The sequence below is a fragment of the Megascapheus bottae genome, chromosome 4 (assembly GCF_031878675.1).
Source record: "Megascapheus bottae isolate mThoBot1 chromosome 4, mThoBot2.hap1, whole genome shotgun sequence".
Classification (NCBI taxonomy): Eukaryota; Metazoa; Chordata; class Mammalia; order Rodentia; family Geomyidae; genus Megascapheus; species Megascapheus bottae.
Window position 1 is genome coordinate 70,079,145 of NC_143512.1, and position 26,104 is coordinate 70,105,248.

The following is a 26,104-nucleotide window of genomic DNA, read 5'->3' on the forward strand; positions in this document are numbered from 1 at the left end:
ACCATGATCCTTAGATCTCAGCTTCCTGAGTAACTGGGATTAGAGGCATGAGCCACCTGCTCCTGAATATTGAATAACTTATCTGAGACTAAAAAAGATTTTTCTCTTGTATGCTTAGATTAAATAAATCATTTACACTGAAATTAGTTTGTAGATTCTTTATTATTATAAACTAGACACTAGCTTGAAAATATGAATTTGGGTGTTACTTAGGTAACATTGGTACAATAATTGGCCAAAGTAACTGAGAAACTTTATGCTTTATACCAAGGTATAATCCATGTTATTAAAACGTGTGTCAGGCTCAACCATGGTCAAAATTGTTGTGTATCATAAATTGGAATGTTATAAAACATCTCAGAAATTTTATTGTATTCTATAATTGCATGGTTGCTATTTTGGGAGTGCCTTGAAATTTAAGGGTATTCCTCACAAGAGCGATACCTTCAAGTGTGACAGTTAATACTGACAGGATCCTGCTGCCCTTTTCATGCTAGGACTTATTCTTTCCAGGATGCTACTTGTATAGGATTTTTGCCCCACTCTTTTGTTTCAACTCAAATACATTACAGGATTCATAATTCATTATCATGGAAGGCTGCTTTGGGGAAAAGTAGCCTTAACGATGAATAAAGGAAATTAAAATATAGTTCCTAATGACAAAGTCTATTCTGTAAAACAAAAGAGTTTCATGGAAACCTTAACAATTTAAGGCCAACATGAAGAACATCAGCCGATATATTTAAAAATAGAAAAAGAATATTCCTCAAACAATTGGAATTAGAGCAATGGTCAGTTAATCTTGGTTTCTCTTCATGACAGGATAGTATATAACCTACTGAAAATGGCTCTCTTGTAGTAACTTAAATGCCACTTTCAATCATGGGCCAAAAAAGTACTATGTCCACTTTGCATTATTGTTGCAAGCAACATAAAAAAATGACAAGCTTAGTCTAACTCAGTTTCAATTGTTTAAGTTCAGAGAATCTTACTTTAGGTAAATGGAAGTATTATATTGTTTTTAACAATTCTTTATGTGAAAAATTCTAGTGACCTGACATCTATTTATAAGGCTTGTTTTCTGTAGGTGATGTTACCTCCCTAAAGCTCCCAAAGGTATGCTTCAACATAGATACATTGAAGGTCATTTCACCTTCACACTATGATAGGCACTAAGGAAGAAACTACCAGACACATTCAACCTGATATATATATATATATATATACATATATATATTTGTGTGTGTGTGTATACATCAATATCAGGTTTATATGTATATATATGTGGATGGATATGGATAATACTTTTCTTTACTAGTCCACCTAAGATACAAATTAAATTTAATATCCAACCTTAAATAGCTAATTATGTAATATAATTGATTTATGCTATAATAATGTTTACCACAAGAGTCCCATTTCATTTTTATCATAAGTAATAAAATTAGTTTAGGAAATATAAAAGATGTATCATATAAAGTACAAGCTTTCTAAACTTTTAGATTTTTTGTATATATACTGTGCTAATGTTATGTATGAGATGTTTATAATCAGAATAACCCTGCCTTTTCTGCTTAGGTTTCAAATTACAGTGAAATTATAGCAGAAAAAAAGTATGTCCTAATATATCCTCCATGGAGTGACATAGTTGACAAATATTGTCTGTGTAGTACTATAGTCTGTGAAGTTTTCCAGTGATAAAATAGTATTTAATACTATTAATTCATTTGCTTAAGGATATCAGAAGGATTTACTGGCTTAGTGCTGGTTCTAACACAATTTATTTCCACATTCGTTGAGTGAATGCATTTGAGAGCCAGAAGTAAATGGTGTCCTATTCAAAAACAGGCAGTGTTTTGTATATATGGATGTCACCATTTACTCTTTTTCTTCCTCTCCTTCCCTCTGTCCTCCTTGTTCCTCCTCTCATTCTGCAGAGAGAAGCAAGCAAGCAAGGAGAAATGTGAAAAGAAAATACTGATGAGTAGTTGCATTAAGATATATATAAAGAAATTGAGAAACAAGGAAATAGAGAAAGTTTAGTAAAGGTTTTGGGAGAGGAGTTGAGAAAAAAATGGTTTCTTATGGATAAGAAAGGTTCTGAAAAGAATTTTCTTAAATGATTGTTCTACAAAAAGGGAGAAAACAAATCCTAGAGTTCCTGTATGTAGTAGATGGTATGAGCATGTCTTAAGAATGGGGATTACAAGTAGCATTGGTATGTAATTGAGTTAGCCATGATGCAAGCTGGGTCAGGATTGGTACACTGATGCGAACTATTCTTGTGCCCACCTGAGGGATTGTTAAGCATGCTTCGCAGTTGTGAGGGCTTTTTTGGGTGCAGAACTGGGAGGGCACGCTATATGCCCCTCCAAACCACAGAATTCTGTCTTCCCGAGTCTGATAACAATATTGGCCCCCAAGCCATGTGTTATCTCAGCTGGCATTGTCAGGCCTTACAAATTGATCTGGGGACATGTTCATTGTCTGGTTTCCAGTACCCTGGCACTCAAGTGAACCTATGCTGTGATTCCCAGCACTCTAACCACTGCAAAGGTAGCAGGAATAAGCTACTGGGTTCATCACTCCTAGGTGAAGACAGCTGTGAGGATACTGGACTTTCAGACTCCCAGAGAACTCACTGAGGTCCCTAGCTGAAGTTGTCCTCCAGAACAGAAGAGGATTAGATATATTGTTCCTAGAGGTTTGAGTGTTGCCCTGGGAGGAGACTGTTGCTTTTGGGCAAACCACACTGGAATAATAAAAGATAGCCTGGCAGCTATAAATATGAGTGAGAAAGGGAGATACAGGGGTCCCAAGGATGGTATGAAAGGTTGTACAACTGGTCCCCCTGGGCAACTTCCCTAATCCTCAGCCATGATTGGCCCACTGGTGATTATTTTACTGTTACTGTTGATGATTGGTCCATGTGTAATTAATGAAATGATGTCCTTAGTAAAAAAAAAAAAAGGATCAGAGTTATAAAACTGATGATCCTATGCACCCAGTATAACCCCATTTGTACTGAAGTAAATGAGTCAAGGATTTGACTAGGCTAAAAAGAAAAGGGGGGAGTGTTAAGGGGAGCAGGAACTGGCGCCATCCAGAATGCCTAAGAGTTCCCCACTCCATTGTGGAAGGTCGACAATGGTACAGCCCAGCCACCTTTTCCCTTATAGGGAGGGGCAACCTTGACCTTCTCCCCACTTCCCATGAGGAGGGATATCCACTTGGATGGGGGTGGGCCTGCTTTGTGTGCAGACGTGCCCAATTTGTGCACCAATTCCAACTAAGGTGATAGGTAAATTCAAACACTGGACTGTAACCTTATTGACTACCTGCTTGTGGCTGGAGCTGACTATGGTCCCTCTGTGTATGTAACTATCCCATTGGCCACCTGTGTGTGGCTTGACCGCATGGATTTTGCCCTTAAAAACCCAGCGTTAGAGCTGCTCGGGGTCACAGTGTCAGCACCCGAGTCTGGACTGTGTCCCTGGCCAGTCAGTTCACCATCTATTTCCCCAATAAATTCACCTTTTTATATGAAAAAAAAAGAAATTGAGAAACAAGGAAATAAAGTGTTTTGTTATGGAAAGGAGTAACTGAGTATTTATTTAGGAAAGGTAATTTTTAATGAAGTGACTATAAGGTATAAAAATCATTGACAATCAGGGCCAGAGTTCAAGCCCCACAACCACCACCATTACCACTACCACCAGAAATAACAAAAATCACTAACAAAGCCAGGCTCTGATGGAGTCTCACTTCTATAATTGTAGCTATTCAGGGGACTAAGATCGTGGTTCAAAGCCAGCCCAGGAATGAAAGTCTGTGAGAATCTAATCTCCAACCAAGCATGAGAAAACAAAAAGTTGTGCTGTGGTTCAAGTGATAGAGCAGTGGCCTTGAGCTGAAGAGCTCAGGGACAATGCCCAGGCCCAGAGTTCAAGCCTCACAATGGGAAGGGAAAAAAAAAATCACTAATACAATGAGCTGTGAACTGTCACATCACACTTGTAATACTAGTTAAGAAACAGAGAAATTCAGAGGGCTGGAGTTTGAAGCCTATTTTAATAGAGTGGAGGGGATCTGGGGGAAAGTCTAAGACTTCATCCTTAAAAAGTCTATGAGAATTCATGCCCAAAGAATCAGCTCTGGAGGCATGGCTAAAGTTGTATAATGTTAGTGGAGATGAAGCAAGCTGACTGAGACTGAGGTACTGAACAAGTCCCAAACCCAACAAAAATGTAAATTAAAAAACACTATTGCCATAATATATAATAAAAGGCCATAAAGTATCACATATAAACAATTTTATGCACTATTTTTCATGAGCAAGCCTCAGATGGACAGGGAAATCAGATTCTGCTAGAATCTACTAGAAATTTACAAAAGTCCTGAAATTCAGAAAAACAACTGTGGGCTTTGAAGATCTAAAATATACCAAGAATTTGAACCTACTAAATTTCAGCTAGCAATTTTCAAGATGAAGCTCATGAAACATTACCAAAACATTAGTAAAATATTTATTTTAAATAGGAACTAAATCCAAGAAAGCAGGAATAAAGTGAACGAAATCTGGTATGCAAAGTTAGAATGGGTATATTTAAAATAAAGAGTTAAAAAAATTCATAAAAAAGATTGAAATGATGAAAACAAATACATAAGCCAGATGGCATTTTTGCATATTTTATTGTTAATAAGAGAACATGTGCTAATATGGAACAATTTGGAAAAAAAACATCTAGACTATGTGGAGTGTGAAACTTTTTTTCTGTCATTGTTGTCTGAATTATTTTTTCTTCATTGCTAATTTAAGCTAAATTTTATATTAATGTATAAATTCAGACATATTGGAAGATAGATTTATTGTGTGTCCTCTCCTGCTCAGTGTAGTCATTAATTTTCTTCTATTTAATTATTCATCATTTGCTTCATCCCCTATCTTCACGTAAAATAAAAGAGAAATGATTGTTGAAATCATTTTAAGTTTTGAAAATAATACAAAGATCAATATTATCATGAATAATTTTGTCCTTACAATTCAATAGTATGTGAGTAATTGAAGCCTCTAAAGAGTGGAGATGATTATTTTTCCATGTGAATGCATTTCAGGTAAATTAACATAAATAATAAACCATAAAAGGTATAAATACTTTCAAAAAGTTTGTGGCATAGAGAAAGAAACATGTGGAACAAACATGTTCAAAATTATTGCATTTAATTAAAAAAAACATAAAAGTAACCCTTAACATAAAAGTAAAAATTAGGGCCAGGAGTTTGGCCTAGTGGTAGAGTGCTTGCCTAGCATAAATGAAGACCTGAGTTCAATTCCTCAGTACCACATACATAGAAAAAAGCCAAAAGTGGTGCTGAGGCTCAAGTGGTAGAGCACTAACCCTGAGGAAATCCAAGGACAGTGCTCAGGCCCTGAGTTCAAACCCAGGACTGGAAAAAAAAAGTAAAAATTTAAAAAAATTACCTATAGCTACAACAAATGGTATGTTCTATCAATGGCTTGAAAGACAGTGTCAACAATAAAGTTTGGGGAAAAAAAGTTTTGGGTTTTTTAAATATTTTTTATTGTAATTAATAAAAGGGTTACATGACATTTGCCAGATAGAAGGTGCATTAATTCACATACATTGATACCCTTTCACATGTCTTGGTCCCCATTACCCTCCCCTCCACCCCCCATCTTGGTTTTCCCCCCTTCCCTATCCAATTTCAAATAACCAAGTTTTGGTTTTACAAGAGTATAAAAGTCTCTGCCAGCATCAACAATATTTTATGTAACCAATACCTAATCTTTTCCAAGCATTGTGAAGTATTGAATTTAAGTGATGGGACTTGAATTCATAACAGAACAGCCATCATTTGAGACAGGAAATCATTAGATGATTTTTCCTCTTCTCTGAATGAACAAGTAACTATCACATCTGCTAACCAGTTTTTGGAGATTGTTATAGATAAGGCCTTAGTTATTTTAATGACTAAAACAAGTGCACCATTTCAAATGAAGAACATTTTTAGCTACATATGGTACATGAAAAATATCATTCACAAAAATTTAATAGATGTAAAATTTAATTTCTGAGAAATTCATGAAGTTGGATAAAAGATAAAATATCGTAATATGCTGAGATGTTCAATTCTATCTTGACTGACCTTTTTATTCTTACATTTGTTTGTCAGCTGTGATATCCTTTCATCTGTCTCTCCATGTTTGTAGTTACTTTTGTTGTGGTTGATTATCTTCCATTACTGTTGCTGTTGCAGTTGGCTGTAGTTTGGTATTGTCAGATGTATTATTTCTTTGTTTTATCAGGTTGCATATAGACTAAAAGTAAAACTATATCTAAACCTTTGTTTTATGCACAGTTCAGGCTTTAACCCTTTGCTCCATGCTACTTCTCTTTGTCAAGCATATATTTTCTTAATTTTGTCCAGAGAGGTATTGCATAGAAAGCAATTTGTAATATTTTACAAAACAGAAGTGTTTTTATGAGCTCTATTTCTCCTCACCCTTACCACTCACTGAAATAAATGAAATGTATAACATTTGTTCACAGGGCAAAAAGATAGGTTTACACATAAACCAAAATTGTTTGTGGCATACACAATTCTAGTAAGGAAATAAATTAAAGGTATCATATTGATCAACTCTTCAAGTACGTGCTTTGAGTAAATGTTAAACTGTGAAATTCAAAGCTTTCAATAAATAAGGAGATCATGAGGATGAAATGAATGCGTTATTCGGTGGAAACTCCATAACATATTGAACATAAAATATATGTATATTATATTTAATAATACATTGCACATTTAGTGTATACAAGTTTGAAAAATATCAATATAAAAAGTGGATGTATATATTTATATGTACCAGTATAATTATCTATCTACTTATATATGTGTGTATATGTTTATATAAATTTGTTTGTGCCCAAGGGATATTTTGCTATGCATATTAGAGCTGTAGGATAAGAAAAGCTTACAGTCAACATAAACAGAAATAATAAATAGACAGCAATGAACAAAAGTGTAGAGATATGGTAGTCACTCTGTAGGGAAAGTGGTAAACGTTTTAAAAGGAATTTTTCAAAAATGAAGATATTAAATACTCAGTATGTGTTTTTAAAACAAAAGGAAGATATTTTTCATGAAAGAAAAGATAAATTCATTGAATATAAAATTAATTTCACCAAAGTATACTTATTAGGTTTATAGAATGCCACAAAACAAGCTCAATGGAAATTAAGAAATGAGATAGGTTGTAGCAAATATGGGCATGCCATTTTATTATTTGTGTGTCCTGTAAGTATCCAAATAAAACACAACAGATGGGAAATTAATGATTGTACCTCATGATAAGGAAAGCACAAAACCAGAAAACAAAGATGAATGAAAATTAGAATCTCATGACAAAGCACAATTTTTCATCAGTCCTACTGGAGTGTGTGTGTGTGTGTGTGTGTGTGTGTTTGTGCGCATACACATGCACATGCACACATGTCAGTGTGTGTTTTGCTGGGATCAAACCAAGGCCCTGGGCATAGTAGGTAATTATTCTCTCATTGCTGGTATTTAAGTCATTCATGTACCATCTCAGCTCTTGCTATCTTAACGTTTTTATTTCCTATGTTTAGTTTTTCATTTCTCCCTGTGGCCTACAGTCAATATAGCACTCAGAGTGAACATTTTAAGTGTTTCTTCTGAATGCATGCTCTAGAGGTATTTTACATTACTCCAAAGAGATGTCAGAGATCTTGCCAGATTCAAGAAGACCTATGTGATTTTCCCAGTCCCAATGCCCTTATCTACCCAAATAATCTCTACCAAGGACACAGTAGCCGTCTTCAGTGCTTCTGTTCTACCTCTTATCTCTGTCACTTCAGTGACTAAGATAAAGTGATTGTGTCCCCTGTACTCCTCACAGTATGTGCAAAAATGTCCGAACTCAGTGACCATTTCTTAACCCTAGACTTCAAATGGGACCTCAGGAGTCCTGGATTCCATGAACAAACAGTATTCTTCCCATCACATGATATTCACCATCACTTAAAAGATTGTGAAATTGCATTTCACTGTTCTTGTCTACTTATGATATTGTGATACAGGCCATGGAGTAAGAACTTTGATATTCAGATTCTCAGAAAGCCATTAAAATGATTTTTAAATTCTTTATTCATGGTTATGCTACCAAATACTCAAGATGGTGGTGGACAAGTTAAGTTCTTGAATATTCATTGAATAATACATATTAACTCCAAAATAGACTGTTAAAATGTAGATTGAAAATTACTCTATTAAATATTACTTGATTTTTTTAATATGATGATTAATGCAAGTACGAAAACCTGAGATTAAACACTCTGTAAATCATTATTTACTATACAATTGTGACTACTTTTCTTCTCATTTTTTATTATTAGGCAGCAGTAGGATTTGAACTCGGAAACTTCATTTGTTAGGTTGGCTAGATACTACTGAAATATAGCCTTTGCCCTGTTTTGCACTTGTTATTTTTAGAAGAGGGTCTTACCACTGTCTACGTATCTTAGATCTTAAGCAAGCCAATGCACCCAGTTTTTTACCCAGGAGATAAAATTTCATAGACTTTTCTGCCCAGATGAGTCTGTAATTACAATCCACGCATTTCAGATCTGCAAGTAGCTAGGATGTCAAGCTTGAGCCACTAGTGCTGGACTGATGGTCTGTTTATTAGTTTTTGAGTGACAATAAAATCCAGAATCACCAATTTTGACTAGGTATCTAATTTTCTGAGTTCCTAACATGGCTAGATTTTTTAAATTTAAAATTACTGTCAAATATTTGTACAAAGGAGTTTCCATTTGGCAAAGAAGTTTATGAATACAATATATATTGATTAATGTTACTCTTTCAGCATTTTCACTCATCTCTCTTCTCCCTACCCCTTAAATTACTCTTAATCTTGTAGGATATATATATATATATATGATTTTTGACTGTATTTAACCCCACTATATCTTGTTATTTGTTTACCCCATTCCCTTTAACCCAATTCCAACCCTATAGATTACCTAACTCCTGATATTTTATTTTTGCTGAACTTTCATTTGGCTTTTCTAATGAATTATATTATTTTAGTTCACCCTTGAACCCATTGCATTTCAGTTTCTCTTCTGCATATTGAATACATGTCTTATATTTTCCAAATATCATTACTTTTAAACCACAAAATGAACTAAGATATGTATGAAATTGATTTTAAAAAGTTCTAGAGGTACTGAAAAAATGCCCATTACTAACTAAATGCAGTAAATAACAAGGACTCTGACACAGTATCCACCACACAGATTTTCTGGTAAGTTCGTTATACAGCTCAATGAATTGCTCATAACATTCAAATATATATATATATATATATAAAATACATAAAATATATTTTATAATGTGATTGAATGTTATCCTCCCTTGAACCTCCTTTAATTTTATGTGATACCATTTTCTTTACAAAAAAATCTAATAAAAATAGCAAAAAGAAACAAACCTAAACATCAGTCTCATAAACATACTCACAAATATACTAGGTCCTTCTTGAATTTGTTAGGTGGTTTTCTTCTCATCGAGATGCAGCCTTCTGCAATTTCCTACTGAATGACATTAAGGAAGCTTAGTGCCACTCTGCTAGCAATATTGCCACTAGTGACACACTTGTTCTTACCTACTACTCAGCTCTCCACAGACCATGTCAAATTATTATGCTCAGATAGGAAGAGTTACTTCGTGTCATTTCCTTGTACAAAATTATCTTACCTTTCCTTGTCTGTTTGTGGTGCTGTGTATAAAATACATGGCCTCATTCACCTTACACAAGTGCTCAGAAACTGAACTCTATATCCAGCTTTTAATTTATTTGTACTTCACAGACTAGTAGTCAGTATCCAAATGCATTTACTGCACAGGGAGTCCTCAGGCTGTTAAATCCCTGAACCCTGTGGGGAATTTATAAATACACCGGTTTGTTTTGCCTTCTGCCCTCTCCTCTCCTTCTCTTCCAATGCATTCTATTCATGTTCTCCACTGCAGTTCAAAACCATCCCATGGTCATCATTCACTCTGATGCGTTCTCACTTCAAGCTCTTTCCAGCTTCTCCAGAACATTTCTAAAAACATTTCCTCAAATATATAGGCATTTTCTTTCTCCTGTTTTTCTGGTTATACTCAAACTTGTGTGTGTGTGTGTGTGTGTGTGTGTGTGTGTGTCTGTCTGTCTGTCTGTCTGTCTGTGTACGTGCATGTGTGTGCTTGAACTCCGGGTCTGGGCACTATCTAGGAGTTTTACTGCTTAAAGATAGTGTTCTGTCACAGGAGCCATGACCTCACTTCTTGCTTTTTGCTATTTAACTGGAGATTAGAATCTTAATTTTCTGCCTGCACTGGCTTCATCCTCAGATCTCAGCTTCCTGGGTAGCTAGGATTAGTCATGGGCCATCTACTCCTGGATCAAATTCTTTATACTTGTGTTCAATGTTAACTTTCTTTGAAATACTCACTGTTCTGATTGGCTTACATCTTCTATTAGAGACCTAAATTTTACAAATAAGTCATAGAGAATGCTTGTGAGTTGTGTAATGCTAAGAAAAGGAATCACTGATTTTTCAAGTAAGGACTTAAATTTTCTGTGAGCTTCTTTAAAATGACTGAAGGAATTCCATTAATGCATTATGTTTGAATCTATTCCAAAGTACCATATAAATTTTATTTAGAGAAATTATATTAGCTTAGCTGCTGCTATACAAATATGGTTGATATATTTAAAGGGTAACTGAAAGAAATAAAACTTAGATGTAAAGTACTGTGACCTGTGTAGATGATGATTTATTATTATTAAAGTTCTTAATTTCAAAAACCAAATTATGAAGTTTTCCTTGAGCCAGTATGCTGTTATTCACTATTCATTTATTGAGGTCTTTAAATAAAAGAATAAATAAATATCAAGTATCTATTTGGCACAAGTATTGGAGTTTTATAAGGTTGAAATTTGCTATGAGATTTCAATGATGATGGAAATATGCTCTAAGTATATTTCCAATTTTATAATGATTATTCTGATAATTATTTCATGTATATCATGGTATACAAGCAAGATGTAGAATGTAATCAATGCACCAAAATGCAATAATTTAGGATTCATGATACTTTTATTTAATAGAAGTGAAGATGGAAGGTACTAGTTAATTTCTAGATTGTCTTTTGCCTTAAATGTAATTTAGGGCCATCTAGCTAAGTCAATTTTCCTGAACATGAATAGACATAAAACACCTATAATAAAACATGTCAAAATATAAGAAAAATACATGTTAAAACATTGTATTTTTTTACTTTTCATTCTTAAACTTGGGTTTGAACTCAGAGACTAAACCATGTCCCTTAGAGTTTTTTCTCAAAGTTGGTACACTATCAGTGAGGCACAGATACATTTTTGTTTTCCTTTAATATTTTTATTCTGTGTGTGTGTGTGTGTGTGTGTGTGTGTGTCTTTAGTTGGAGTAAGAATCTCTCAGGCATTCCTGCTCATGCTGGCTTAGAATCACAAACCTCATCTCAGCTTTCTGAGTAGGCTAGAAAAATATATGTTAATATGTAATAAATTAAATCTAATTCTATAATAAATTTTCGTAGGAAAATTTCCAGAAATTAAAAGTTTAAATGTAATTTACCAATTGGTGACCAGTAGAAAAGGAAGAAAAGCTAAGGGATAAAATGACTTAGTGGAGCAGGAAACATAAGCAAGGAAATTTAGCCAATCATAAGAAGATGGAAGATGTAAAATGAATTACTAGGTGAGTTTATGATATCCAGTTCTTTAAGACTTGTATTTATCTCTGTTTCTATAAAAGTCATGCTATTGTTCCAATATCTGCATGTCTGTTTGAGAACACATAACTTTATATACACTTCAAGATAGGTGGGAAAGTTTTAACATTTATTAGGCGTTTTCTTTATTCGCTGTTGATGTGTCTTTTTCTAATTTTAGAAGGAGCATTACCTTTCAATTCCATATACAGTAAAAGATAATTGGTGCTTGGAAATAAAATAATCAAAGATGAGAGCCATGAACATCCCATTGCCAGTCTGTTGCATTAATAAAAGTGCAATCATATTGCTTTATTTTAGATATACTATGCATGAAACTTTAGCAGTCGTGCACCCCTGGTATGCACCATTGTTCTTTTTATTGCCAGGTTATTCTCCAATGCAAAAATCACAGATGTTGACCAAAATTAAAGTAATAGTTCATTCTCATGGAAGCAGTGGTTTACAAATTGCTTAGAGAATGTGAAAACTAGGAAGACGGCCATCTGCTTAGGTCCACTCATTGGCAATGTTACTATTTTTGCTTGATTTTAAAACTGAAGTTACAAAATGAACCAATTAAAGAGTTTTTGTGATTGAATTTTTGTTTCAAATAAGAGTGTGCCTTAGGTTGTCTGCTTTGGGTGACCTTCAATGAATTCAGTTCATCTCAGGACATCTAGAACTATAGGAAGTTTTTTTGTTGTTGTTGTTTGTTTGTTTTTTTGTTTTGTTTTTTGTAAACCTTCCATTCTGCAAATAAAATGGCAGAAAAGCGCATACAGTTTGGCAAGATGCAAATGTACCAAATTTAATTTTTTGAAATGGATGAAAATTAAGATAAATGAATGTTAATTTATTTTTCTCTTTTTTCCCATTCATTCTAGACAGTTCAGCAGGCTGTTCAAGCAGTTCGCCTGTTCTATAAAAAGACTGACTTCCCATTTTAGGTAAATGACCTTCTTTGACTGTAGCTTTAAAAGGAGAAAGAAATCAGCTCTTTAAGAGATTCATAGATAACTGGACCAAAATAAACAATGTCACAATGCTACAAAATCTTGTACATAATAAAGCAGAAATAGAATAGAAAGTTACAATTCGGTTGGTTTGGAAAATGAGGCAAGATATAGGTTAGGGTAGTTTTTTGTTTGTTTTTAGTTTTTTTGTGTTTCTTTATTTTGAGAGGGAGAATATAGTTTGAGAAGTTTTCTGATATATTATCAAACTAAGTTTTACTTATAAATCCACATTTCTTTGTGAATTAGAATTTATTTTAAATCTTTGGCATGATAAGTGACAGATAAGCAGGAACAAATTACTTTCAAAAGGACCTTATATTGTATATACTTGGTACTATGCTTAGCCACATTGTCCTCTTCTGCTGTTCTGATGATAAATCAATTACATATGTTTATGCATAAAAGTTAATTGAAGGACAGGTACCCATGACTCATGCCTTTAATTCTAGCTACTCAAGAGGCCAAGATCTGAAGATAACAGTTCAAAACCAGCCCAGGCATGAAAGTCTATGAGACTCATCTCCCAGTAACAACAGAAAATGGAAAGTGAGACTACGGCTCAAAGTGAGAGAGCACTAGCCTTATACAAAATTGCTTAAGGGGAGCTCTCAGTCCCAGAGTCCAAGCACCACAAACATCAACAAAAAAACAGTGACCTCCTCAGCTTTAGACTTAAGACCCTCCTTTATTTTATTTTCCATCCCCTCTTATTTCTCTTATTCATTTTCCTCCTCTTCTTTCTCTTTTGTTGGCATTTCTGATAAGTATTTGATAACCATAAGCAATGAGAAGTGCAAAGTAAACCTAAAATACAGTTAAAGATCACAGGATCCGTGAGTCTGTGACAGAGCATTGTAAATAATCATTCCAATTTATAGGTGACCTTCTCATCCCTTGCCTCAAGTTCTCTCAGTTTAACCTAAGGCCAACATCAATATATCTGAAAAAGGGCTGAAGGTAATCTGAATTGCCATCTGCTTAATTCCTCAGGACAAGTAATTTTTTTCTCTGTTGTCATTCCCTAGTAAGCTTTTCCATAGCTTTACCTACTTTCACTTTTTAGCATGTGCCCTTTTCACCAAACAGAAGAACCAAGGTTGATTTCCCTCACTGAATTTCCAGCAGCATTTCTAATTGGTTCTCTTCCTTCAAAGCAAGGAAGGATTTAATATGCTGATTTCTATCAGAATACATGCACTAAGAAGTGGATGAAGAAGAGAGAGGATAAGACTAACAAAAATCATCATGAATTTTAGGCTTGTCTGGGCTAAGTTCAAGGCCAGTCTTGGGCTACAGGAAAACCTATTCAAAGTACCACATTTGGAGATATAGCTGACTGGTAGCACAGTTATCTAGCACATTTAAGGGCCCTGCTTTGATCTGCACCACCACAAAATAAATAAGCAAATAAATAAACACGTAAGTACTTGGCTTTGTTTTGAGACCTATCTTTGTTTACTCCTCTTTATGTATACTCTACTTAGTGATAATCAATATAAAGTGATCTATCTCTTTTTTTTTTTTTTGTCAGATGTGGGGCTTGAACTCTGGGCCTAGGCATTGTCCCTGAGCTCTCCAGCTCAAAGATACCACTCTACCCTGTGTGTCACAGCACCACTTCCAGTTTTTCTGGTGGTTAATTGGAGATGAGAATCTCAAGGCCTTTAGTGCCCTTTGAACCATGATCCTCAGATCTTAGCCTACTGAGTAACTAGGATTACAAGCATGAGCCACTTTGCCAGGCTCAATTACTTCTATGCATGCATCAGTAATATGCTTGTGCTTTTTTTGATTAGCACGCATATATTAATATTTCCAAATAAACTGAGAAAGAACTTGTTTATTTAAACAGTCAATAAATATTTTAAGCACCCTTTAAAGAGCTTACAATTTTAAATAGTAAAATATTATTTCTATTTGTTTGCCAAGAGAAGTGAATAGACACTTTATTTAAAAGGTAGCCCAGTTAGGGCTGGTAGTTTGGCCTGATGGTAGAGTGCTTGCCTAGCATGCACAAAGACCAGGGTTGGATTCCTCGGTACCACATACATATTAAAGCCAGAAGTGGTGGTACTAAGGCTCAAGTGGTAGAGCTCTAGCCTTGAGGGAAATGCCCAAGGACAGTGAGAAGGCCCTGAATTCAAGCCCCAGGACTGGCCATAAATAAATAAATAAATAAATATTTTAAAGAGGTAGCCCAATGACCAAGTAGTTGCATGAAAATGCGTTAACTTTATTAAGTACAAATTGAAACCAACTTGAAAAATATGTAGACTAAACATACTATCTAAAAACAACAAATAGATAATAAATAATATTGAAAGGGAAATGGAAGGGGGGAATTTGTTGGTAAATTCAGCCTTTTGGGGAAATTTTACATTATTTTTTTGTATTTTGGGAAAACAGACAATATTTATAACTTGCTCTCTGTGACTTATTAATTCACTTTTTAAATGTTGAATAAAATGTGATGAACAACAAGAAATACATCAAAGATTATTCATGGTGACGTTATTTAAAATATCCCAAAACTAAACATCCTTACATACCTGTCTATTGTTAAATAGCTCATGGTTTATTCACATAATAAACATGTATAATAACTCAATACAGATAAATGTAGCCAGCATGGATAAAACATATACAGTGTTGAAACACACTCTAAAAAAGATATTCATAGTGTATTATTAGGGTCTGTTTATTTAGTCCACTAGAAGAAAGTTTTCCTTGATACTGCATTTTAATTGAAGTTAATCACCTAACAATAGCTTTAGCTACATCAAATTAATATTTGACCTGGACAACCTATTTTTAACTGGAGGTTAATTATTTCCTTGATCCATAAAATATACTGTGAACTGAAAATTTCAGTTATAAAATAGAACTACTAAATGGATATTCTGTTGGGAGTGGTTATAAATATCTATTACACCTGCTTCTCGTAATTAGTTTGATGAGATTGCCATAACAAAATACCAGAATGTATAGCTCAAGCCAAAGAAATCTATTTTCTTACAGTCCTGGGCTGGAACATTCAATAAGTGTTCCAAAGCTTGTTTCTTCTGAAGCATGCATCACTACCTTGCAAATGGCCACCTACTTCTTGTGTCATCACAGTCTTTACCAGCTTGTACCTAAATGTTTTGGGCAGCTTCTTGTATTTCCACAAGTTCTTCTCCTTTTTTATTGTCAGGGTGATATACAGAGGGGTTGCAGTTACATTCCCAAGGTAGTACATTTCTTCTTGAATATTGTTACCCTTCCCATGTTTTTCTCCCAATTCCCCTTCCACCCCCTCCCAAGTTGTACAGTTCATTCCCCACATATTGTATTCTGAATATCACTGTTACATTGGTTCACCCTTTGCCTCAACTTCTTCCTGTTCCCCTTTCCCTTCCATAATTCAAATAAACAAGTAAATGTAATATGTATTTTTTCCTTTTTTCAATTTTATTCTTTCCCCTTAGGTTTTATCCTCTATTGTTATTATATCCAAAAGTTCTTTTACAAAGACACCAGATTGAATTCCACTCTGATATGTACAGCTTTCAAGGCAGGATTTTACGTATTCACACTCTGAGGTGAGTATTAAAGTATCAGTATGTAAACTTTAGCATGCCACATTTTAGCCAAAACACTATTATGTTTCTCATTTTAACTTTATATAAATTATTTAGTGGCCACATATGCATTACCTATAGTTATTAAATGGGAGTAATAATCACCTAACTTGTTTTTCTGATTACTCTGCACAGTAAATTCCTCCTCTTCCTCCTCCTCCACTTCCTCCTCCTCCTCCTCCTTCTTTTTCCTCCCTCTCCTCTTCCCTCTCCTCCCTCTCCCTCTCCCTCTTCCTCTCCCTCTCCCTCTCCTCCTCCTCTTTCTTCTTCTTCTTCTTCTTCTTCTTCTTCTTCTTCTTCTTCTTCTTCTTCTTCTTCTTCTTCTTCTTTCTTCTTCTACTTCTTTCTTCTTCTTCTTCTTCTTTCTTCTTCTACTTCTTTCTTCTTCTTCTTCATTGTGTGGCTTGAACTCTGGGCCTGGGCACTGTCTCTGAGCTCTTCAGCTCAAGGCTAGCACTCTACTGCTTGACCCACAGCACCACTTCTGGCACAGTAAATTTCTTATGGATATAAAGTAATTCATGAGTAGATGTCAATATTTTAGTTTGTGGTTTACATATCTAAAAGAGTAAAATTAAAAATAAAAAGTGTACCGGAGGATGCAGGGGTTATTTGCCTATTTGGTGTCCACAAAACCCTGTATAATAGTAGGAGAAAGCTTAAATACTGACAATAACTACTCAGGAGGCTGAGATCTGTGGATCGCAGCTCATAGCCAGACTGGGCCTGAAAGTCAGTGATACTTTTATCTCCAATTATCCATGAGAAGACTGGAAGTGGCACTGTTACTCAAGTGGTAAAATGATAGCCTTGAGATGAAGAGTTCAGGGACACTGCCAAGGCTCAGAGTTCAAGCCCCATATCTGACAATTTAAAAAAAAAAAATACTGACAGTACTGTGAAGGCCTATCTTGTCAGTTTCAGCTAGCAGCTTTCTTCTGTTCCAGGGGATTGTGTGTCCTGAGCAGCCAGAGTGGCAAGGATCAAGTTCTGTAGTAGATTAACAAATATGGGCTTTTGATCATCAGTAAGCACTGAAGGATCACTACTAGAAAGGATGACATATGACACAAGATACAGCATCTTTCTGTGGAAGGTGTGGGTGAATAGAAATCAATAGACTGTGTGATGGCAGGAAAATAGCACTGGACACACTTGAGAAAGAAGGATCCATAATTTCTCAATATTCAAACAAGCATAAAGATTTTGATTGTATACTTATGGTTATGTGACCAACATCATCATTCATAGGCAAGCAGGATATTTTATTCATTCCATTTAGTTCTCCACAAAGATGGTTCTGATCTGACTAACCAACTATCTCCTTTGGTGATAGATTCATATCTACAATAGACAGCTAGTAGGTAATCTGTTCGTTAGAATGATGAATGTTCTGCTAGCAAAGGACTCAGTTGCCACACCTACTGGGAAATAATGCACCTATCAAACTAGAGAGTTGTTTCCCCATAGGGCTTAAGAAAATACCTCTAAATAAGATTACTAGAGGCAAAGAAATATGACATATTATTGTGAAGCATTTACTAGGTTCTTGCTTTAAATGAGAAGAATCTCACTACACAGGAAGAACTGGATTCTGAACAGCAAGAGAAATAACCTTATGAATCACAAAAGAGGCAGCCCAAAGGCAGAAAAACTAGAGAATATGAAGCATGTTAAAAAAGCAGTGTGGCATTCCAAGCCAACCTCCAGCTGCCCTAGAAGGAAAAAGGAACCCAATGAATCCATTTAATGTTAAAATGCAGTCTCTTGACTATAATCCACTACTTCTAGTTTCAAGTTAAACCATAAAACATTCTGGTCTTTAAAAAAAGTGTGAGGATTTATGATATAGGAAGTGCTACAGTGGGGACAAATATCTTGGGGAAGAACGGAAATTTCTTACTCTTTGTGTCTTAGAAAGCAATAGGCTTTGGAGAGAAAGACCATTCTTTATTACTGAGATATTTGAGAATCTGAGGGCCAGGAAGACACATAGCTAAGAAATCCTTATCTCAGAGAAGCTTAAACCGGGAAATTTAGGCACTAGCATCATAGAACAACTTCACCTTAGGTATCAAAATTTGGGGAGCCATTACCTTGTGTTCCAGGAGCAGTATAGTGGGATCTTAGATGCTGATGAAGATGCACAGTTAGCAGTCAGATGGTGGTAGAGGAACCCCATGTGGCTTGGTTTCCTGCAAGTTGTGTCATAATTGCTTGAGGACTTACATTTCCCCAAATGATTATTGTCTAAGGGTTTTCAAAGAAGCTTCCCATCTGTGGATGGCTGAGTTCCACTGTGCAGGTTCTGCGCTCTGGCTATGTGTATTCCTGGGCTGTGTTGATCATAGCCCTGCCCAACTCTAGATCATCTGATGTTTTCTTCACCTGAGACACAATTCTTATAACACCTAAGTGTGAAAATACTGAGACATGCTCCAGGAAATTTGCATCCTGACAAGTGTGCAGACAAGAGGGCTATCTAAATAATCTGCAAAAGTGTTCTCTACATCAAAGAAAAGAAAACTGCTGGTTAATTTCTGTAAACATTCAGTCCTCAGATAGAGTCAGTAGGTAGGTTAAATCCTCAGACACAAGCCAGAGCAAAACTTAATGCTCTCTGGTACATTCATGGATCACTCTGAGACTTTGAAGTGAATTGCCTCTGGGGATACAATCCAGGAAGTGGATGAAGTAAGGCAGCAACCTAACTGTCTCCAAAGTTTTAGCTCTTCATAGCCAACTGCAGTTCCGAGTGTACCAAGAAGGGGAGAATGCATTGTGAAGACAGCTCAGAAACACACCAACAACCCAGCTGTACCATACTCAAGCTGGTTTGCCTTGCTAGCTTAGCAGCACTGAGAATCAGGTCTGGTGCATTGAGCACTGAATAAACGTTCGGTGACAAGAGTCATACACTAAGTGTAGTCACCCAGACACCTTACTGAAACATAAAGATTATTTTAGCTGGAAGTTACAGGTAGTAAATTTTCCAAAAGATGAGATGAATTCAAATGTATATACTTCCCTGTGGACACACTCACATAATCTGATATAAGCATGGCAACCAGCCTCCTCTAAGTGTCAACAGTACCCAAATGAAACATTTGAAGGCTAATGAAGCAGATGCAATTTCAATGAAATTGTTAGACGAATTATAAGACTGATCAAGAAAATGTAAAGGGTTATGTACGAGCATCTTAATGAAATCAAAGGAAATAGGAACAGCTGAGTGAATTCAAATAAACAATTGAATCAAGTAAGAAACTAAATACAGAACATAAGGCACCGATTCAGTTATGTCTTAGAAATACTGATCAAAGAATAAAATAGGCATTCTAAAACTGTAGGTTATTTAACATTTCAAAAATAGTGTTATTTAATGTGAAAATATAAAAATAGTATTTGATTTAATTAATAAAGACTTGCTTAAAGGTTAGTTACATAATAGCATGCCCTCACAATTTCATATTGCCTCAAATAAACTCATTTGTGGAAGTTTGTTTTATTCAGACCATGAATCTTTTACTGATGGATGGCACACAGTTATCAAATATTCTATTAGTGTACAAGAAAATGAGGCAAAGAAAAACTGCCACTTTGTAGAAAAAAACTTAGCAACTAATGGAATTTTGCCAGGCAAGACCCAGATGTTTAACTATAACTGTGAATGAAACATGAATAGAAAAAAATAGCATCATGTTATTTGAATTTTAGTTTAGACAGGACAAAATTGGAACACAAAAATAAACATAAAGATGTAAAAACAAAGGTGTATTAAAATCAACTTCTGTGTGTGTAATATTTCTAAAGGAGACATAGATACTATTTTTTAACTCAAAGACTAATTAGCAGAAAACTAAGTTTCATTCATGGATGAATGGATTTATTTATTCATTTATGTATTTATGTATGTATGTATTTATTTGTTTATTTATATGTTGGTACTAGATCTTGAACCCACGGCCTGAGCAATTCCCCTTAACTTTCTAACTCAATGCTAGCACTCTATTACTTGAGCTGCATTAAGTTGACCTCTAGCTTTTTGGTGACTAATTAGAATAAAAGTCTTTCTTTCCTGGGATAGCTGTGAACTGTGATTTTCAGATTTCAGCCTCTCAACAAAGATTACAAGTGTGAGCAACTTGTGCACATTGCACATGGATTTCTAAGTAAAAATAGAATCCAAAAAGTAGTATATTAGCTTGTATTAGTATATTAGTCCTCAACCAAAATCACTATTCTATAAACACATTTTTATGAAAATGATTTTTTCAATAAAATTATTATCTCGCCCAAATTATGTTATTTAACAAAAGGAAAGAATATGTTTACCTTTTTATATTTGTAACTAAATAATAAGTGATATTCTTATTCAATATACAGGTGACTTTATGGATAATCATATATATTCTTTTTCTCTTCAGGCTACGTGATATGTTTCTGTCATCCATCTGTGACTATGAAATCAAACGTACAAAATGGACATTTTTATAAAGGCTCGTCTTTATTCAGTAGTATAACCTTGAAATATTCAAAGAAGTATTAAAATATAACTCAAGTATTTATCATATTTTATGTATATTGCTGACAGTTGGAATTTTGCCTTACTTTTTTTTTTGCCAGTTCTGAGGACTGACCTCAGGACTGTGCACTGTCCTTGCACCTTCTCCAGGCTACTAATCTATTATTTGAGGCACAACACTACTTCTGACTTTTTCCCTGTAAGGAGTACCCAGGAATCAATCCAGGGAAACATGTATACCATGTAAGCACACTACTGCTAAGTCACATTCCTGGTCTCTCTTTCTTATTTTTTAAGCCTTTCTAAAAATAAAGTATAAGATGACCTTAGATAAGCATGTAATTGTAACCACAGGCAAATTAATATTTTACTGGAAAGCCAAAGACTCCATATACCTTAATGACTATAATACATTAAAAATCATAGGTATGATTGCACTCTGAGGCATCTGGAAAAACCAGTGTTAAACTTATAGTATCATCTCTAACAGATGGCAGAAGAGATAACACCATCATCCTATGTCTAAACATTAGACTTTTTAAAGTATAAACTACATTTCTAAAAGAAATGCAAACTGGCAGTCCTCTCCATGCATAAACATTTATTTAAGTTTAAATTACCCAATAAAGATGCAGACATTTAAAAAAACGTATCATCAGTTTTATGTTCATGTAAGTGTTCATTTGGATTTTGAAGTAATATTTCTATTCTACTAAATTGATGTTTGCAGTGAGTTAATTTAAAGAAAAACAATGGTGTTATTTAAATCAACATATTAACATGATCTAAGTTGTTGTGTACACACACACACACACACACACGGACACACACACACACGGACACACACACACACGGACACACACACACACACGGACACACATACACACAGCACCTACAGGTTTTGACATTCTCACCTATTCCAGACCATCGTTTCCATATTTTTCTTAATTTTTCAGTTATGTATCAATTTCTTTACCTTTTTTCAAACCAGATTATTTATGTATTTCATGTTGATCTGTGTCATCATGTCATTATATCAATATGTCAACATCTCTCATTCCTCCTCCCTGCTTTGGCCCATTCCCTCCTTTTTTTCCCCTAATATTTTTGTTATACACAGTGAATTCTTGTCTGTATTTTTCTATCTCTACCCCTCTTCATTCTTTTAGGCCTCACATTTGGCCTCACCTTATCCTGTTGCAAATACTTATTTCCTGGTATTTCTTTTGTTTGTCTTTAACTTATAGTTACTTATTTATTTATTTATATAATTTAATTATTTTGCCATTCCTGGGCTGTGAAATTAGGGCCTGGGCCCTGTCCTTGGGCTTTCTCAAAGCTAGAGCTCTACCACTTGAGCCACAGCACCACTTCCAGATTTTTTTCTATGTATGTGGTTCTTAGGATCGAACCCGGGATAAGCATTAACTTACCAGATCCTTCCTTAGTAGAGCAGTCAGGTGAGATCCACTCTGCACCAACATCTTGACCTCGGTCTTAGGTGAAGTTTTAAAGTAAAAGACCTAGCTACACCATTGGCAAATTTTTGACATGAGAAAACTACACAATGATAAATTTTATAAATACTATGTTGAAAACATAAATTCTGGGTTATTTGTTATGCAGGAATACATAATGATTACATTAATAAATGGCCAATATATATCCAAATTGCTAATTATTCATTACTTACCAAAATGTGCCTTCACTAATGGGGTAACAACTGAAGCTATTAAATCCTTAATAATTATGCATTTTGGTTTCACATAGTAAATTTGAATAAAGAAAAACAATTTTTTTCGCATGAGTAGATTTGAATACAAAATATTTTTTCCCTAGGAACTTGTATCTCTTTATAAATGTCTTAATTATTTCACATTGTAGTCCTTAAATTGAACTGAAGCTACTTTACTGAGCTTGGAATGCTGCATGCAGTTCTTGTTATTAAATGTCTCATGAAGCAAACACTACGATTGTTATCCAGTTTCTTTTAGAGAATGTAGGATGGTTATGTGAGTCATTTCTCAGTTTAAGCCTAACCCCCAGGTACTGTGCTTGTACTTTAGCTGATGTTTTAATAACAGCAAGAGAAAATATCTTCTTATTTCCCTGTCACTTCATTTTCTTTAGGCTAGTTGTTTCATCAAAAACATTATGTAAACAAATCAGTATCTGTTAATGATTTCTTATGATTCTATATAGTTGTTGGATTAAGAAAATATAAAAATGCAAAAATTAAATAGAATACTCTTTCAGTAGTGACAAATGGTCAGGTTTGCAGTTCATGTATGCAAATAAAATTTCTCTTTGGAGTTTGATAACTTTCACTAAATCACTGCATAAGAAACAAGAAATAAAAGGCTCTGCATAACTGAATTCCTTCCTATATAGTAGGTATACAATGCAAAAGAACTGAACAAATAATAAAATTATGATCTCATATATTAAACTAATGCTTTTGTAAGATTATATCACGCCTCCAGAATAGGAGAGGAAATACAGGTAAACTACCATAAGATTATGTGTAGATGCAGGAAGGGTGGCAACCAGGCTGTGAGTAGAGTTTTCAGTCCAAGGATGACATTATTGGTTTTGTTTAGCTTGATGAGCTATTTTTGCTCTTTGCATTGGCCCTGTTCTGCTAGAGTTGTTCAAACACATTCATTCTTCAGGAAGGACCCATGTTTATTAACAGAAATTAAGACCTGGAAGAAGTAAAAAAGATAAGCATAAGGAAGATGGCTATCGGACTAAATTTGTCTAACTGGGCCTCTGTAAAGAAATAGAATGTTGGGGATCAAAAGAAATTTCAGTTTTGCTTTCTGTTGAAGGTTCTGACTACCATTTTCACACATGGCCAGCTTCTCACTGTAAACTAGCATGGAAAAAAGAATCCAAGGATAACTTCTTTTTTAAATCATTGATTGCATTTGGGAAGCTCCCATTCTAAATAAGGTATCATCTAATTAAGGTATCATATTAATTTTGTAGGGACAAGGCATTCAGAACACATCATAGCCCATGTTAAAACTATGTTCAGGCTCCAACAAAAATGCTTCTGAAATCTAGTATCAGAATGGCCTACTTATGAAACAAATTAGCCATCTTTTCAATAATATAGATATTTTAGTGTTAAGGACTAAAAAAAGTTATTAATTGCACATTGAACACAAAAATATAATGTATTAAAATGTTTATTGCAAACATTCTAGAAGCCAAGACGATAAGTAATAAATCTGATGAGAAAATTAAAGAGGATAAATCAAAAGACCAAAAGTAACAGCTTTAAATTTGTATGTAATTTCATTGATGAGTATGATTTACTTTCAACAATAGATTTAAATTTTCTTTTTTTTTAATCTTAAAAGATGAGGCACAGGCTGTTGATTGAGACAATGACAATATTGTCATAAAATGAAATATCTACTCATTTTTATGACCTGTACCTTAGTAAATTTTCATGTATGTTCACATGAATTAGAACAGATGCATTCACATGTACAAAATAATTTTATAAAAGACTTCTTATTGGATTAAAATAGTAATACAATTATAAAAATACTACTAGTTGATCAAGCTTTTTAATTGAACAATACAAGATTCTTATCTAGATAAATTATAAAAGACTGATGTGATGTATCATTGTAAGAAACTTTGTTCCTGTGGTTTATATTCCATAATTATTTAATGACTTTTCTATAACTTGCAATATCTTTACAAGAAGAGTCTCATTTTACATATCTTAGACTTGAGTTATTATTGAAAGAGTTTATAATATTAAATAGAATTTGATAAATAACCTTATAGAGATATATTTAGTCACCTACATTTATTTCAGATATTTCGAAGGATACTAATCAGTGCTTAAGCTGTTAAAATACAAACTTTTATCTTTTTGGTAATAAAATCATAGTGAAAAGAATGTTTTTCATGCCTTCTACATAGGGTTACCATATTAACTGTGCCTCTTATCGGATTTTGATTTATCTCTTTATCCATTCTCTTACCTAATGCGGAACAAATTACTTATTACTCATGAAAGACACTAACTACCTAGTGATGCAGAAAGGAGAATATTATAATTTACATTTAAATGAGATTTGAAATGTTAATGAACAGATCCAGTATTCTAATTATCTCTACAAATACCTTAAATTAAGGTGAACTTTTGTAGATGGATAATTCCTTATGTCCTAGTCTAAAGAAACCTACAAGGTTGTTTGATAGCATATAATAATTAGAGTACCCATACAAAATATACTCCTTGCTATCATGAAAAGTATGTAGTCACAGACGTGTAGTAATCATTAGTAGGGTTATTATAATTAACATTTTAATATGAAATAAAGAATTTTTAAATAAAAAACCTGCCTTAGCACAGAATTTTTGAATTATAGGTTTTAAACACTTATTTCCCTGCAGATAAAATGATTGATTGGATATAGAGACAACTTTAATTAACAATATTCCACACAGTGTAAATATTTTCTTCTTAATATAATACCATCTCTTCTGTATTGCATTGAAAGAATAATAAATTAAACTGACTGCTTTTCAATCACTTGACTTTACTCTTCTACTCATCTAAGTGTAGTCATAACAGAATAAAGTACAAAACACAAATACATTTTCTGCTTATACATTCCTATTGAGCCATTTACACAACCCTAATGAAGGGTATCATGTTTTTGTGCTTTCTCAAATATGAGCTCATCTGAATAAGAACTCAAGTAGTAATTATTGAAGTGACCAGAAAGAATAGAAAGAAGTAATTAAAACATTGTGAAAGAAACCAGCTAAAGCAATAGACATAAAAGAATCCTCAGAGGGGGCTGGGAGTTTGGCCTAGTGGTAGAGTGCTTGCCTAGAATGCACGAGGACCCCGGTTCGATTCCTTGGTACCACATACTTAGAAAAAGCCGGAAGTGGTGCTGAGGCTCAAATGGTAGAGATTTAGCCTTGAGAAAAATCCAAGGACAGTGCTCAGGCCCTGAGCTTAAGCCCAGGACTGGCAAAAAAAAAAAAAAAAAAAAAGAATCCTCAGAGAACATAGCACGATAGCCAGTGGATTGTGAGAGGGAAAGTATCCAGAGATT